General features: G+C 42.0%; 1 protein-coding gene across 1 annotated transcript in view; it reads left to right on the forward strand.

Moving 5' to 3' along the window:
- The window catches only part of LOC111556292 (spermatogenesis-associated protein 31D4-like), an 88,519-nt gene that overhangs the window by 47,727 nt on the left and 24,117 nt on the right, over positions 1–16,675 (forward strand). Inside the window, exons 3-5 of the mRNA XM_045042622.1 lie at positions 6,550–6,612; positions 8,812–8,880; positions 12,422–12,489. The gene's annotated coding sequence lies outside the window, so the exon portion shown is untranslated. The remainder of the gene's footprint in view (positions 1–6,549; positions 6,613–8,811; positions 8,881–12,421; positions 12,490–16,675) is intronic.

The following is a 16,675-nucleotide window of genomic DNA, read 5'->3' on the forward strand; positions in this document are numbered from 1 at the left end:
TATACTAAGCAGGAGGAGAGATTCGTGGTATTCCTCTAGAGTGTGGTTGGCCCAGTTGGGCAGGGCTTGGTGTAGTGGCTCTGTTCTCCACTGGATGGTGCTGCTTAGTTTACTGGGATGGATTGTTATGGTGCATGTAGGCATGGATGAGCATGCATAGGAGCGGTGAAATTGGCGTTACCCAGCTACCCAGTCTCTGGTATTGCTGGTAGAGAACTCTGTGCTCTTGCTGGCAGACAATCAAACACCCCTCTTTGGTCTCTGGATTCTATACACTCCTGGTGTCCACACTGTCTGTGACCAAGCCATCAGGCTATGAGGTGGCACCTGCCTCCTGAATTTTATCTCAGATGGGGCTATTTCCAAACCCCTCACTTCTGAGGGCCCCGCAGCTTTGACCCTTTCAGACCCTCTGGGAGAAGGTCTTGCCGACAATGGCCAGGTGCTGGCCCACCCCCTGGTATGTTAACATGATGGTGCTGCTGCAGATGCCCAGAGACTGCAGGTGCCAGCCCAGCACAGAAAAAGTTCACATGATCGTGTAGCAGCAGTGGTTCAGGGACTATAGTAAATCACAACACCCATCTGGTGCATGGCTTCACCCTTAATGTCTTTGTTCCAACACCAGCAAATGTGGCTGTTTGCTGGGTCCACTGGGACCTCTGAGTCTGAAGAGGCCATACAGCCTCTACAAAATGTACTCCCAGTAGGGAATCTGCCTCTCTGCGTGTGGCCTGAGGAGCCTTCAGACCTTGATGCCTCCTCCTAGGGAATTGCCTTTCCCACCAGAGCTCTATCAGGTATCGAGCTACAGAGTTTCAGACTCTGTGCTCCCCTGTTTATAGCATCTTAGTGGAATTTAAACCCTGTCCTTTCTCCTTTCTTTCCTTTTTTGTTCAATCCCTTGCAGTCCCTTTCTCCTTTCTCCCTTTTTTTGTTCAGTCCACTCTTTCTCTTTCTTTCCAGCTGCTTTCAGAGGGGAGTGCTTTTCCTGTACTCTCCCCCCGTCTCTGTCCTCTCTCTGCAAACAAAAACAGCTCCCTACCCTCCGTGGCTTCTCTCTCCCCAAGTTCGTCTCTTTGCACTGTGTACCTTCCAAGTTCTGTGGTTCAAGTTTGCAGATTGTTGTCTTAATCCTCAGATCAATTTTCTAGGTGGGCAAGATGGCTCAGTGTTGATCTAGCTGGTTTCAGGGAAGAGAGAGGCAAAAAGAAGTTGCTTGCTGCTCCACCATCATGGCCAAGAGGAAGTTTCTTAATGGGATTTCCATATGCTAAATAAGACTCACAGATACTGGAAGCCTAGCTGTTGTCAAGATATGGTTGTTTTTTTCCCCTCTAGCAAAGCATTAACATTAAGTTAGTAGGGAATTCCTGGACTTTGGGCTATTGATAAGATTTCCCTTTTCTTGTAGTATTACTAAGATATTTGTGTACTGTTGGAGGCTATCATTTTAACCATTTGTGTACTTTGTTTCCTTTGTTCTTGGGCAGTCAGGAGCACTTGAGGAATATCACACAGATCCCACCTAGGGGGTGGGGGCATTGTGCTAGCTTGTGCTTGGCCCTTAGCTTGTCTTATGGTCTCTCATCAGACAATACATATATACCCTCTGAATATCGAATTCATTTACAGTTTCTGTTATGTGTGTGTTCTTAAATTTTCTTTTTAATGTTTATTATTTTTGAGAGAAAGATAGAGTGCAAGTGGGGAGGGGCAGAGAAAGAGGGAAACATATAATCTGAGGCATGCTCCAGGCTCAGAGCGGTCAGCACAGAATCCAATGTGAGGCTTGAACTCACAAACTGCAATATCATGACCTGAGCTGAAGTTGGATACGTAACCAACTGAGCCACCCAGGTGTCCCCTGTTATGTGCACATTGTAAAGGGTCAAAATTAAAATCCCAAAAGCTTAACCTTAGAGCCTCATGCACACAGAATAAGGGCTATGGAATTTCAAGAAAAACAAACATTTTTCATTAAATATTTTAATAAAGTTGTTTGAAGGTAAAGAAAAAATTATAGATGAGTCAGAACTGAAATAATTTGAAAGCACAGCAGTTATTTTGACGTAAACTTCTGCTGAGCTAGGCAGAATAGAAGGAAAACAAATAACAAAAACAAATAAAAAACAACTGATACCGCTTTAAGGTCTATTATCTGCCAATTACTTTCATACACATCATCACACCAAATTCTTATGACAGTCCTTGAGATTGCCATTATCTCCTCCCCAACTTCCACCCCAGTTTTACATTTTTGGAAACAGGATCAGCAAGGAAAAGTAATTTGTTCAAGATCATATAGTTATTTAGTATCAGAGGCAGGATTTGAGTCCAGATTAGGCTCTTTCTACAACCTCCCTGTTTCTTTATAAGATACAACTAGAAGCTACAGGAATCTGTAATGCCAGCTAGGGTTGGAACAGCTCAGCTGAAACTATCATACACTGGGCTTCAGAATGCATTCAGCAGTTGCTCCGTGTGCTGGAGGTTTGTTACATTGCAGACCCTGAGCTTTAGCGTTTTCGGTATTATTTAATTTACAAACAAGTCTGGTCCCCTTCCTTGGGAATAGCAAACACAAGAGAAGAATCGGATTCGGTAGTGTTTGCTTCCACATAACCTGACCAAACAGGGGATGCCTTATTCTGATGCACCGCTTCCTTCTCATTTTCCTAAAAAGATTCACGAACCCTCTGCCAATATGATAAGTGTTAGGGGAAATGAGTTTCTGAATTGTCATTCTAGGAATTGCCTTTTGCAGCTGAAACTTCACCACTTAGTCAAGCCCTCCCCTGCCATCTGCTCAGCTCCCAAACTGCTGTAAAGGTAGAGAGGAGCCACTTAAATTACAAAGAACCTCATCTGTGATGGAAATTCCATGCCATGGGACTCTCTCTCATCTTTCCAGCTTGTTGAACGCTGGCTCCAGAAGATCACACTTTTAGGGTCGCCAGGGCACTATCATGAGGTATCAGGTCTTCAAAGGCAACCTGTTTACCAACAGCTCATTGTTCACAAAAATTCATCTGAACCAGCCTCAGAGTCCATGTTTGCATAGTCATCTCATTCTCAACTCTGGGGCCAATCAAGTCTGAGAGAATTTAAGGAAACCTGTGCCAGTTTTGATGGCTTAGTATCATCTCAGTCTGTGAGTGTGTGTGAGTGATTTGCTGGCACAGAGTAGGCACTATTCTTCAGGTTAATTGTTAGACCCTTCTCCAGTTTTTGTACGGAACCTTCTTGTGCTGCCATTCTGGAAGCTACACCCTATCTTGTCTTCCTGTGCTCAAGTTTTTAGTTTATCGAGGACTGCAGTTCTTTCATGATCAGTTCAGCCCTCCTGGAGGCCTGGGTAAGTCTTTGATGCTTTCTTCCATTGTCTTTCTAACATTTACTACTTCATTTGTTCATTCATCATTTGTTCAATGTGTTTATTAGAGAATCTTTGCCAGATATTAATGCCTGTCGGGGAGATACAAAGTGTCTTAGGTCGTGTTCCCTAGAAGCAGAGATTGAGGTGGGAAGTCTTCTGCAAGCGGTAAACTGAGGGAATGCTGGAAAGGTGGGGGGTGGAAAGGAGCAGGGCTGTTACACCTGATTGGCTATGGACCACCCTGGGGGTGAGTGGGAGCAGAGGCTGGTGTAGACTCCCAAGCGCCTCCAGACGCTTCTGTGAGGCGAGGACATTTCCTGTGGGAGACTTGAGGTTGAGCCTTAGTAGCCAGTACCCATGCCATCTGGGGGATGAGGGCACTGCGATGACAAAGGGGATGTGCATGGAGGAGCAGTAGCATTTGCCACACAGTGACAGGTGATATTTAGTCTCTGAGCGACTCCACAGAACAGGTAATTGTGCAGTGTGGATGTGGAATGATAGAGCTATGCATGTGAGGAGCACGTGACCAAGGTAGGTGTGGCTACCGGGGACAGGGGTGGGGAGGGCCGTGGAGGGGATGGAGTGGAGGGGATATGGGGTAGTTGTCAAGGAATGTTCCCTGAGGCACTGACTCATCAATGGAGTCCTGAAGGGTAAGGTGAGTCCTCTTCCTGGTAAAGAGGAGGGAAATTTCAGGTGGAGGGTGTGAGCATGGACATCAGTGAACAGGGCTGCATTGTGATTTTTGCATGCCCTAGGCATTTTTGCCCAAAATGTTAAGAATTAAAATATTAAAAAAATATTTTATGACTGTGTCAATATAAACATACATGTAATCCAGGTTGGATTATATGTATTTATTTTTTTAGATTTTAAGAGATTGAAACATTTTTCTTGGGCCCCTAAAAGTACCTTGGGCCTGTGCCTCCTGTACTTGTGGATACGTGGGTCCTGTTGGTGGAGGTAGAAATGTGGGAAGGCAACACTGAGCACTTGAGTGTTATTGGATGCTAAGTGTGCAGCCATTTCTGTCTTTGCTCCCGTCCCCTGCCTTATCGCCTTCTCCTCCTAAAGCTATACTCTACTGAGATGAGGCTGGGGTTGAATAGTGCCTTCCCCAGATTCATATCCACTTCAGAGTGTGAGTATTGAGAAATAGGGTCTTGGGAGATGTAATTAATTAGAGGAACATCCTGGATTCGGGTGAGCCCTTAATCCAAGGACTGGTGCTCTTATGGGAAGAGGTGACACAGAGGGAAGAAGGCTACGTGATAATGGAGTCAGAGGCTGGCATGAGTGATGTAGCTACAATCAAGGAACGCCAAGTATTGCCAGGTGCCCCCAGAAGCTAGGAGAGAGGCACACAACAGATTCTTCCCTAGAGCATTTACAGGGAGCATGGGCTGCTTAGCTGGGGGGATATGAATATATAGCTATGTTCTCTAAGCACTTACTCCAAATAAGTTCTCAAGAGCAAATACTCACTACTTACCTGTTAATACACTTGATAAATCTCCTTTATGTACATATTACCAGTACTAAACTATAATTTTATAATTGAAAGTTTTTGTTAGTGACTGAAAACACTTCACTTCTTGTAGGTTTATTGGACGTGGGGAGTAATTTTAACATTTACTGAGTGTTCCCTATGAACTAAGACTGTGCTAAAGGCTGTGTATACAGCATCTCATGTAATCATCACAACCTACCTGTGAGGTTGGTGTTATCACCACTTTTGTTTTTCTTCTTTCAGTAGTAGATTATTTTAATTATATGGTGTTACATTTAAATATCTAGTGTGGCTAGTTCCATCTCATATTCGTCCTTCAAAATTTTCTGTGACAAAATTATTTATTTTTCTTCCTGTGAATATCAGAATCTCTTTAGATTCTCCTGAAGTTTCATAGAATGTTAATAGGATTTTGTGTAAATCATTATGAGGGTTATAATGAATTTATGTATAATTCATTTATGTATGAATTTATGCACATTTTCAATCAGCTTTTGATGTTTGTGACTATAGGGCACAGGTAAGAGTCAATGAATTAATCTAAAATAATAATGAAGACATTTTATCTCAGGTGCCTTCTTCACTTGAGGAATTCAGATGTATAAATAGTCAAATTGAACTGAAGTCCCTTCATTTTTGCCCCTAAATGTCTGGTCTAGATGTAATCCAACAATCAAGGATCCAATGACTGGCCTCAGGGAGCAGAATAAAAGAAAAAGTGATAAACATTATCATTGAATGGGGGTGCCTGGGTTGCTCCGTCAGTTAAGCGTCCAACTTGGCTCAAGTCTTGGTGTCATGGTTCATGAGTTTGTGCCTCGCATTGTGCTCTGTGCTAACAAGGCATAACCTGGAGCCTGCTTCACATTTTGTGTCTCCCTCTCTCTGCCCCTCCCTCAATCACACTCTTTCTCTCTCTCTCAAATATAAATTTTAAAACATTAAAAAAATCAGTGAATGAATTTAGAAACTCTTGAAGGGTAATTCACATTTCAATTTTTATTTTAACTTTTTTTTTTTTATTTTTTAGTAGGCTCCATGCCAAACTGGGGCATGAGCTCATAACCCTGAGATCAAGACTCAGATGCTCTACCAACTGAGCCACACAAGCACCCATTAATTTTCATTTTAATTCCCTAGTACTTCAGATGGAAACCTATGTATGATCCCTTCTGCAAGGATCTTCACCTGGTCTGTTTTAGAATTTCTTTTTCTCATTTCCTTTTCCCTTCTCATGCTGGTGGTATCTCCTGGCCCTGGCTAATTCTTGGTATTCCTGAATCTCTCCTGACAGACCAAAGCAGTGATCAGACAGGTTGAAGGATTCAATGGAAATGTAATCTGATCTCATCTTAGCTTCATGTAAGATGCAGCCCGCTGTGAACCAGAATGTAATGCTTGGAATTATCTGATTCCTGCAGCCCCCTCTTCTTTCCGTGCCCTGGTGAATGATGGCTAAGGAAATTTAAAGCATGTAAAACATGGCAAACATTGATTTGTTGACTTGGCCATTGATCCAGATATCTTGCCTTCTTGTAGGTAAAACTAAAGATCTCAAATTCTAGATTGTATGTATAAGGGCAAAACATGTAAGCGTATTCACTTCAGTTGCTTCTTGATTCACAGATATCTTCTTTTCCTTAAACTATACTTCCAGGTTTGGAGCCAGATGCAAAAGCAAAAGCAAGACAAAAAGCGCCCAAAATCCATAGGAATCTCTGTGAGTAGAACACCTGAGCTGCATAGATGGAGAGCGGAGTTGACACAATTGTGATTTGTTGGTTCATGGACATGAAGGAAAGGAATCCTCAGTTTGCAGCTGGCTATGGAAGGCCAGTTACTATGCAGGAAAGCTGAGAACTGGTGAGAGTAAATGGAGAAAGTTACAGGAAAAGAGAGAAAAACTAGATATAAGGAAATTATAGGGACAGAAGACACAGCAAAATTTAGAGTTGGTGTGGACAACGTTGAAGAAGTTTCTGGCGACCACTGTTACATTGCTGGCCTCCAATGATCCACATCTCCCTGAATTTGCCCTTGTATTGTGTTCTCTCCTGGAACTGGAATAGAGACTGTGACTTATTCTAAATGACTGGAAGTGGCAGAGGGATCCTAAACAGCTTCCTGGTCTAAGCCTTGAGAAGTTCTGCTTCCAGGCTCTTAGCCCTGATCTCCTTTATAAGGACTCTCTTACTCTGCTGGAGCTATGTGGAGAGGCCATGGGAGATGCTATGTAAGAGGGAGAGGCCCTGAGAGAAAAGCCCAGCCATTCAGGGCCTAGCCAAGCCCAGGCCCCGGCTGACCTACCAGCTGAATGAATTCATAGTGAACACTGGCAAAATCAACAGAGTTACCCAGCTCAGCCCAGGCCGTAATCCCCGAATTGTGAGCAAATGAAATGTCCATTGTTTTAAACCATGAAGTTTTGGGGTGGTTTCTCATTTCACACAAAATAGTTGCTGGTATGGTAACAGAGAAGCATTGAAGATAATGGCCCGGTGACTCTGCTTTCTGGGACAGCATCCTGCAGAGAGAATGTGCAGGCCTGACACTATGGCAAGCTCTGGTCATAACCTTTCTCTTTTCCTTTTTGCTCTGTGGCCTGGGGAAAGTTATTTAATCTTTTGGGGCCTCAGTTTTGTTATCTGTAAAATGAGAAAAATATTTCTTCCCTCACAGTATAGTTAAAGGGGATGAGTGAAAGTTTGGGGCACATAATAAGTATGGGCCAAACAAGAGTTCTGTTCCACTTCATCCTTGTGGTTCCCTTCCTCACTGCCCCCCGCCTCTTGGGGGGTGACCTAATCTACATTAATTCTCAAGGGCAGTCCTGTGACCTGCGAAAGCCCATTATTTCTTAGGTCAATTTTGAACTGTGTATTTTATAAACAATCACTACATTTATATGAAAAAGAAGTAATCCACTAAATTCTAAGTGGTGAATTTTTTTTTATGATGGTAGGTTTTGGGGCCAATGTGCATGTGTCTACATGCCGGAACTTCTGCACTGGCTCCTCTGGAGTACCACAGCAGTTTACTAGACTAAGCTTGGGTTGTGAAGGAATGTTATATTCAGTTTATTTTAGTGCAGGAGGGGTGAAGGCACACACTGTATTTCCATTAGATTTTCACAAAAAAAGCATTACTATCTCAATTGTTTGTAAGTCCACTTAGGCAAAAAATGCACATTTTTTTAAAGTTGATTTTGAGAGAGAGAGAGAGAAAGAGAATGCAAGTGGGGGAAGGGGCAACAAGAGAGGGAGAGATAGAAGCCCAAGCAGGCTCCAAGCGGTCAGTGCGAAGCTCATTGTGGGGCTTGATTCCAGGAACCACAAGATCATGACCTCAGCTGAAACCAAGACTCAGATGTTTAACTGACTAAGCCACCCAGGTTCCCCAAAATTGCACATTTTGAGGTGTACTGGGTAAAATTTGGTGCTTATTGAACCTCTACCTTCATACTAGAAGGCAAATTAGGGCCCTGCAAAGAAAGTCCCATATTGAGTGTGTGAATTATGTTAAAACTGTACAGACTCCAACTTTCCAAGCCCTCTGAGAGAAAACACACACACACACACACACACACACACACACACACACTCACATGCACACCCATATATGAAAGAGAGGATTAAGGAGAGAAGTCACCCTGCTTGGCCTCAGTTTCCAATGTGTAAAATGAGAAAGCCAGACTAGAAGGTTCTCCAAGGTCCTTTCCAGCTCTGAGTGTAGGAGACAATCTCAAATCCTGTGCCTGTATTAGCCCTTTGTGGACAGGGAGATTAAAAACACAGGTGGCTCTCCTGCAAAACTTTAATTGCAGAGCTTTAATTAGAAAAAGAATCAAAATACTCTTTCAGATTATGTTTTCTTAATTTTATTTTTAATTGTGTTTTTATTGTTTCCATTTTATTTTAAGAGAGAAATGAAAGCTGCAGTTTGCTGAAGTGCTGCCCCCGTTTCCCTGCTTTACAACTGCCTTAGCAAGGTAATGTAAAACAGTTTCTAAAATGTATTTTTAATGAGAAACTGAGGTCCCTGAAATTTGTCGTCAACATTTTTTTTTCCCCTTTAGACCTCTTATGGAGCTCTGGAGTTTCCATAATTCATTGCCAAGAGCATGGCAAAGGATTTCGGCTTAGTTTACTAATTACCTTGTGTTAGTCTCACTCAAAGTTCTTTTTCTCTTAATGGGTTAGGAGAGCCATTCAGAGGCTTTGATTCTAGTAATTAAAGTTGCAATGGGAGGGGCACCTGTATGGCTCAGTCGATTAAGTGTCTGACTTCAGCTCAGGTCATGATCTCAACAGCCCGTGAGAGTTCAAACCCCACATTGGGCTCTTTGCTGACTGCTCAGAGCCTGGACCCTGCTTGGGATTCTGCATCTCCCTCTCTCTGCCTACTGCCCTTCTCCACTTGCATTCTCTCTCTCTCTCTCTCTCTCTCTCTCTCTCTCTCTCTCTCCCCCTCTCAAAAATAAACAACAACAAAAAAAATATCTGATGGGCAGGGAAGCTGAAGGTGCATGTAATGTTTAGCCTATTAAAATGGCCATATCCAGAGCTTACACAGAGTAAATTCTTACCAGAGACTCTGAATAGGGCAGGTCAACATGGAAGAAGGCATGAGAAAATGACAGAGCTGAGGGAAGTCTGGGAGTATCTTTCCCTCTCCAAATTAGGTCCCACAATTAGAGTGGACATTTTTTTTTTTTGCCCCCTGTCATGGCATGAGGGAAACATCTCCCCAAGTCTCCCTGTGTGCTTCCAGAATGCTGACTTACTCCCAGACTTCACGGTGGAGCATGCAAATTAGACTACAGTTTCTCAAACTTTCTGTGGTGGAGGACCAGTTTGTTTTCTCCCCTGCTCCCCCATGTACTCTGGGCTGATACTTGCATAAGATACAATTCAAATGAATCACGAAAAAAATGACACACAAAACAAAGACAAAATACAAACCTTGGATTTTAATTATTAGATTCAATTACTCTGTAAAATTGCAATAGAAGTTTCTAACCATGCTCAATTTCTATACTTGGTGCAGATGGTGACAAAAATGTGGGAACAAGTACTGGCCCATGGACCACACTTTAGTAGCATTGGCTAAGACCAGGGCAACAGTATTTTCTGGTTCCCAGTAATTATTTCAAGGGTGTTCTTATGACCTGAGCTAGTCCCATTCACCTGAATTTTGGGACTTAATTGAGAACACTGGGAGAACAATTCTGTTTTTCTGGCTGGATACCATCTTGGGACCGCAAGAGAAGTGGCTTGAGAATGAGTCAATACTGAGAAAGCAGAACCAAGGGATAGTGAGTCAGAAGCTGGATCTTCTCGTCTATTGCAGAGGAGTATAAGCCAATAAATTAAAATTAAGGAAGCCAGAATTCGTCTGGTTTTCTATCATCTGCAAGGGAGCCTTATGTGATACAGTGATGAATTTGCATATTTCCTCATGAGTTCTCAACAGCTTCTCCTTTGCCAGCCGCTTACCAAAACATAGATATCTGGATATGCCATTCTTTTGGTTATGAAGCTTCCCATGGCCTTAGCTTCCCACTGTGCTCAGCACAAAGTTCAAGTTCCTTAAACCGTCATTCAAAGGCTTTCATAGCAATTTCCCTTCTTCTTTTTCAGCCTGGTTTTTGCTACTCTCCTCCTCAGGCACATACCTGGTATATCATATTCCATTGTACAGATATACCATGTTTTGTTTATACATTGATTTGTTAAATATTTGGGTTATTTCTGCTTTTTGGCTACATTGATTGAATAAATCTGCTATGAACATTTCTCTACATGTTTTGGTGTGGATGTACATTTTCATTTCTTGCTTATTCATTTTTATAACTACTTGAAGTCAGACTTCGTCTAAGCATGTCTCTTTCTTAGATTTGGGGAGTAAAACCATATTCGTTCCCTATGAAATGAGGTCTCTGGGGTCTAAATGCAGCTTTTATCAAATATCTGGGTGTGTGACCAGACATGTGTTTTTATATATGTTACATAGGTTTACTCATGTTCCCGCTGGCTGGATTGCATTTACTCTTCCCACACCTTTTTCTGACTTTCTAAGATTAGAATGTTGAGAACATAAGGTGTTCTTTATTCTTAAATGTTAAACATTATGCACCACCACCATTCCTCCTGATTCAAGGGCTAATTTTGCAAGTGTTGGCAGGAGGGCAAATTGATGCACCCAGATATTTGATAAAAGTTGCATTTAGACACCAGAGATCGCATTTCACAGGGAACGAATATGGTTTTACTCTCCAAATCTAAGAAAGAGACATGCTTAGATGAAGTCTGACTTTAAGTTGTTATAAAAATTAATAAGCGAGAAATGAAAATGTACATCCACACCAAAACATGTAGAGAAATGTTCATAGCAGATTTATTCAATCAATATAGCCAAAAAGCAGAAACAACCCAAATATTTAACAAATCAATGTATGAACAAAACATGGTATCTGTACAATGGAATATAATTTGCCAAAAAATGGCATGTTACATGTTACATCATGGACACATTTTACATATTACAACATGGGTGATACATGTTACCACGTGGATGAAGGTTGAAACATTATGAAAGAAGCCAGATATAAAAGGTCACATGTTGCATGATTCCATGCATACAATGTCCAGAATTGACAAATCCATAGAAAAAGTAGATTAGTGGTAACCTAGGGGGTGGACAGGAGGAATGAGAAGACTGAAGGATACATGAAGCCTATGGGGAAAAACTTCTGTTTTGAATAATGAAAATGTTCTAAAGTTGACTGTGGTGACTGCACAACATTGTGAATACACTAAAAGCCACTGAATTGTACACTTTTAATGGGTGAATTGTAGGTAGGGTATGTGAATTAAGTCTCAGTAAAGTGGTTTAAAACAAAAGATTATAGGAGCTTTATTCATACTTGCCAAACCTGGGAAGCAGCTAAGGTGTCCTTCCATAGGTGAGTGGATAAATCAACTCTGGTTTCTCCAGACAGTGGATATTATCCAACGCTAAAAGGGCATAAGCCACTAAGTCATGAAAAGACATGGAAGATCCTTAAATGCATATTACTAAGTGGAAGAAGCCAATCTGAAAAGGCCACACACTATATAATCATACGATATGAAAGTCTGGAAGAGAAACAACTCTGAAGACAGTAAAAAATCAGTGGGTGCCAGGGATAAGGGGGCAAGATGGGATGAATAGGCAGAGCACAGAGGATTTTAGGGCAGTGCAACTACTCTGTGTGACACTACAGTGGAGGACACATGTCATCACACATGTTCAAGCCCATAGAACGTCCAACACCAAGAGTGAACGCTAATGTAAAGTATGACTTTGAGTGATAATGATGTGTCAGTGTAGGTCCACTGATTGTAATAACTGCCCCATGCTGGATCTGGGCATTGATAGTGGGGGGAGGCTATGTGTGTGTGGTAGGGAGGAAGAGGGGCATATGGGAACTCTGTACTTTCTGCCCAATTTTGCTGTGAACCTAAAACTGCTCTAAAACTGCTCTACAGAAAGAAAAAGAGGAGGAGGAAACAGAAGAAAGAAGAGGAAGAAGTCCCGAATACCTCACAAGGCTCAGGTCAGTTGGCACCTGTTGTAAACATTTCTCTGGCCTTCTCTCTTCTCCTTCCTGGGAGAAGAATTGATTACTCTGATTTCTGCGTTTTCATTATGTTCTTATTCCTACTTCCTTTACTGTTTATATCACTTTTCATAGCCATTTACAGGATTCACTAAACTATGACCTGCCCAAGCGTTGAGGTGATACCATATTTTGTTGATATTTCTACTAGAAATACTACACTGTAGAGTTCTAAAAGTTTGGTGTGTGAATAACAAGAGACTGCTTACAGCCAGCTAGTGTTTTAAATGCAGTTTAAACAGATTTTGCCCGAGACTGTGTTCTACAGGCTTTTTGGAACCCTGAAAATAGCCGTTCCCCATGTGGCTCATCCCAGAGACAGTGATGAGGATGGGAAAGAGAGAGCATTGGGGACTGGTCCTAGAAAATGGAAAAGATATGAGAATCTTAAACCAATGAATTCTCTAGACTTATCTATATGGAGTCTCTTCAAATACAAGCATATCATTCTCCTAGAGCTTTTGGAAAATACTCCTCCTTGGAGACAGTCTAACCTAGTGCAGTGTGAAGTCAAGGACCAGACTTTTGTGTGGTGACACAGGTCAGCTGGGAACATGTCACTGCTGACATGTGAGAACATGCTCACAGCTTACATGTGAGAACACCTCACTCTGCCAAAAGCCATCTCTGCCACCTCTGGATGGCTGCCTGAAATGCTCCTGTGAGAGCTTTATATTAAGGCTTAGGAGTTAGATGTATATGAACTGTGTGAGATGTATGGCATTTAAAATTTTGTTATTCATTTATGCCTTCCTGAGAGTCATACATAATCCAGTTCTGGAAAGCAGGTGCTCAGAAGGCAATAGAAGAACCCTATAAAGACATCGGTGCCAGGAGTGAAAAGGAAAAAGTACCTAAGGGGATGACAGAATAACAAGAACGTTTCTTCTCAGACTTGCCAGCATTTAATAGACAAAGTGAATATTCGTAGCCACACAATGCTTCAATTGTAGGACTAGGGTGATTCTTTATTTTAAGAAGTCACTTAATGTTTAAAAGAGAGGTGTTGAGAACATTGGGGATTTCATTGTGAGGGCTCTGCTACTTCCTAGCTAGGTGATCTTGAGAAGTCATTTACCCTCTCTGTGCTTCAGTTTTGTTCTTTGATAAAAGGGGCAATAGATACCTGTCCTGCTTACATCATGGGTGATTGTGAAAACTGCTTGCATCATAGAGTGATTGTGAGGTTGCTGCAAGTAAAATGCTTAGGTGTTGGCAAATCATTTATAATTGATGTTAGCATAGATATTGGCAAATCATTTGTTATTTGATGTTAGCTGTGAACCTCCCCTACTAAATATCAGTGGAGGTAATTTCGGTGCTGTCAAAAAAAAAAAAAAAAGATGTACCATTAATCCCTCATTCCTTTAAATTTTGAAGGCTTTTTGGGGTGCCTGGGTGGCTCAGTCAGTTAAGCGTCTGACTTCGGCTCAGGTCATGATCTCACAGTTTCTGAGTTTGAGCCCCATGTTGGGCTCTGTGCTGTCAGTTCAGATCCTGGAGCTTGCTTTGGATTCTGTGTCTCCCTCTCCCTCTGCCCCTCCCCTGCTCACACTCTCTCTCTGTCTCTCAAAAAATGAACGTTAAAAAAAATTAATTTTGAAGGAGTTTTTACTAGGTTCTGAAGAAAGTTTTAAGTCAAGAGGCACAAATGGCTGTCGAGCCAAAATATGCATTTGTAAAAGACAAAAGCCATTCATTGACCATCTTCTCAAAGAATCATTAATTTGTATCAGGAAATGGGAGATTTTAGACATGCAGAGAGAGCATCCCTTCTAAGAAGCATGATATATTTGAGCATTTATGACCCATGGCACCTGCTGCTTCCCTCATCTATTCCAGAGATCACCGGCATTCACACATGCAGCAGGACACCTGTCCTGTGTCCTTGTGTAACTCTTGGCCTGTGCAGGGCTTCCCTTGGAGCAGCCCCATGAGGTCCTTAAGGACAGAGACCAGGCCTTACAGGTGCTGTGTCTCCTAGTTCCCAACAGTAAATATTCCTTAAATGAAAACTTGGCTGAGTCTGTATGTCAAGGTCAGGAGGAAGTGGTGCCTCCTGGCAGAGTTTATTCTCAAGGCAGGTTACCTATTCCTGCATAATTGAAAGGAGACTCAGCCGGGCGGGTGTGAAGGCTGTCCTGCCCTTTCCCAGATGATCAAGTAATAGTGCCATGCCAGAGGTGTCAAATAAAGGACATTACAGTTTAAGAAAGACAGAAAGACAGGACAGATTAGGAGGCAGTTCAGAGGACAGCTGGAGCTTCTCAACCCTTTTTCTTGGCAAAGCACTCTTAGGAAAAGGTTAGATTTACAGAGCCCACAAGGGTAATCAATCAGCTGAGGCTGCTCCAGACTAGGTTGTGCCCTAAGGCTATGACACTCCTAGGTCCTGTCCTGCCACCAGAGGACTGAAGGGATCAACAGCTTAGCACCTGGTAACTTATCCTGGCCTTTGGGGAGTGGTATGAACTGATGTGTTTCTCCCCAGTCATAGGTTGAAACCCTAATCCCTGTGTGAAGGTATTAAGAGTTGGGGACTTGGGGAGGTGATTAGGTCATGAGGGTGAGGTCCTCATAAATGGGATTAGTGCCCTTAGGAAAAGAGACCCCAGAAACCTGTCACCCACTTGTAAGGAAAAGATATACCTGTGTGTGAAAGTTGGTCTCAACAGACACTGAATCTGCCTGTGTCTTGATACTGGACTTCACAGCCTCTAAAACTGTGAAAAATGCATGTGTGTTGTTTAAAACCACTCAGTCTATGGTATTTCTGGTATAACACCCCAACTCACTGAGAAGGGATTTGTACACCTATTAGGGAATTGATGTAGAGAACAGAGACTGTATGTATTTTAAGTAGAGTAAGAAGAAGTAGGGTCAAAGTTTTAGGAAAGATTGAAATAAAAGGAGAAACTACATTCTTCAACTTGAAAATACTGTATCGCCTTGTCAAAGGATCTGTGTGTGTGTGTGTGTGTGTGTGTGTGTGTAGCATGTCCCCCCAATTTTTATGCAGTTTACGCTTTACTAACTTCAGAAAAGTAAGTGCTATACAGGCTTAACCCAAGATTATTTGAAGATTTAATTATTTACATTTATTTTATACTGATTTTAGTTTGGGGAATATTTAAATAATGAATTATTGATTTTAGTTGAGTTGTCCTCTCTGAAGATGGTAAAGGCTGAGTGAACCATAAAACTTAAATGTGGTATGTAACATGTATAAAACTCAGTAAGAATGAAAAAATTTAAGGTCTATATCTGGATTCATGGAAGGCAAAAACATTCTATAGGAAAGATGGATTTGAGGACATATGTGATCCTGAGTGTAACTGTCTGAGTACAAGCAAATATTTCTGGTACCTTTGCAGACTTTCAAGGCAGTGGAGCTGATGAGACCCAAGTCAAGGTCTCCAAACAGTAAAGGGGCACCCAAGTAATATATAGGTTTTAGATGGAACAAGCAGAAAATTTCATTAAGTTAAGTATATGATACTCATGAAGTTTTGACATGATTAGGTGGTGGGGCAGTCCAGAGCCGATGGCCAAGAAATAATTCTTGAAGACATCTTTGGTGCAAAAAGGTGATTTTGTTAAAGCACTGGGACAGGACCCATGGGCAGAAAGAGCTGCACTATAGGTGTGGAGGGTGACTATTTTATTCAGTCGGTGGAGATAAAGTCAAGAGAGAGTTCCTAAAGGGATTTTCATATGCTGAAGACTCAGATTATTGGAGGCCTAGCTATTGTCAAGTTAAGGTTTTTTTTCCATCAGGCAAAGCATTAACATTAAGACAGTAGGGAGTTCCTGAACTTTAGGCTGTTGATGGGATTGCCTTTTTCTGGTAAACTGGTGAAGGCTTTTATCAGTTTAGCCATTTGCTTTTTGTCCTTTCTTGTTTTGGGGTAGTTGGGACTGTCCAAGGAATATCACACGTATCCCACCTTGGGGGGGGGGGTGCGGTGCTAGCTTGTGCTTGCCCCTCAGCTGCCTCATACTCCCTCATCATATCCCCTCTTTTGACCCTTAAATCTTTAAGGTTGTTGAAGGTGGAAGGTTTCACCTTCTGTAGCTTCTAACTGCTGAATAGGGGCATACAGATGTCTCTACCTATGGGTCA

The sequence above is a fragment of the Felis catus genome, chromosome D4 (assembly GCF_018350175.1).
Source record: "Felis catus isolate Fca126 chromosome D4, F.catus_Fca126_mat1.0, whole genome shotgun sequence".
Lineage (NCBI taxonomy): Eukaryota > Metazoa > Chordata > Mammalia > Carnivora > Felidae > Felis > Felis catus.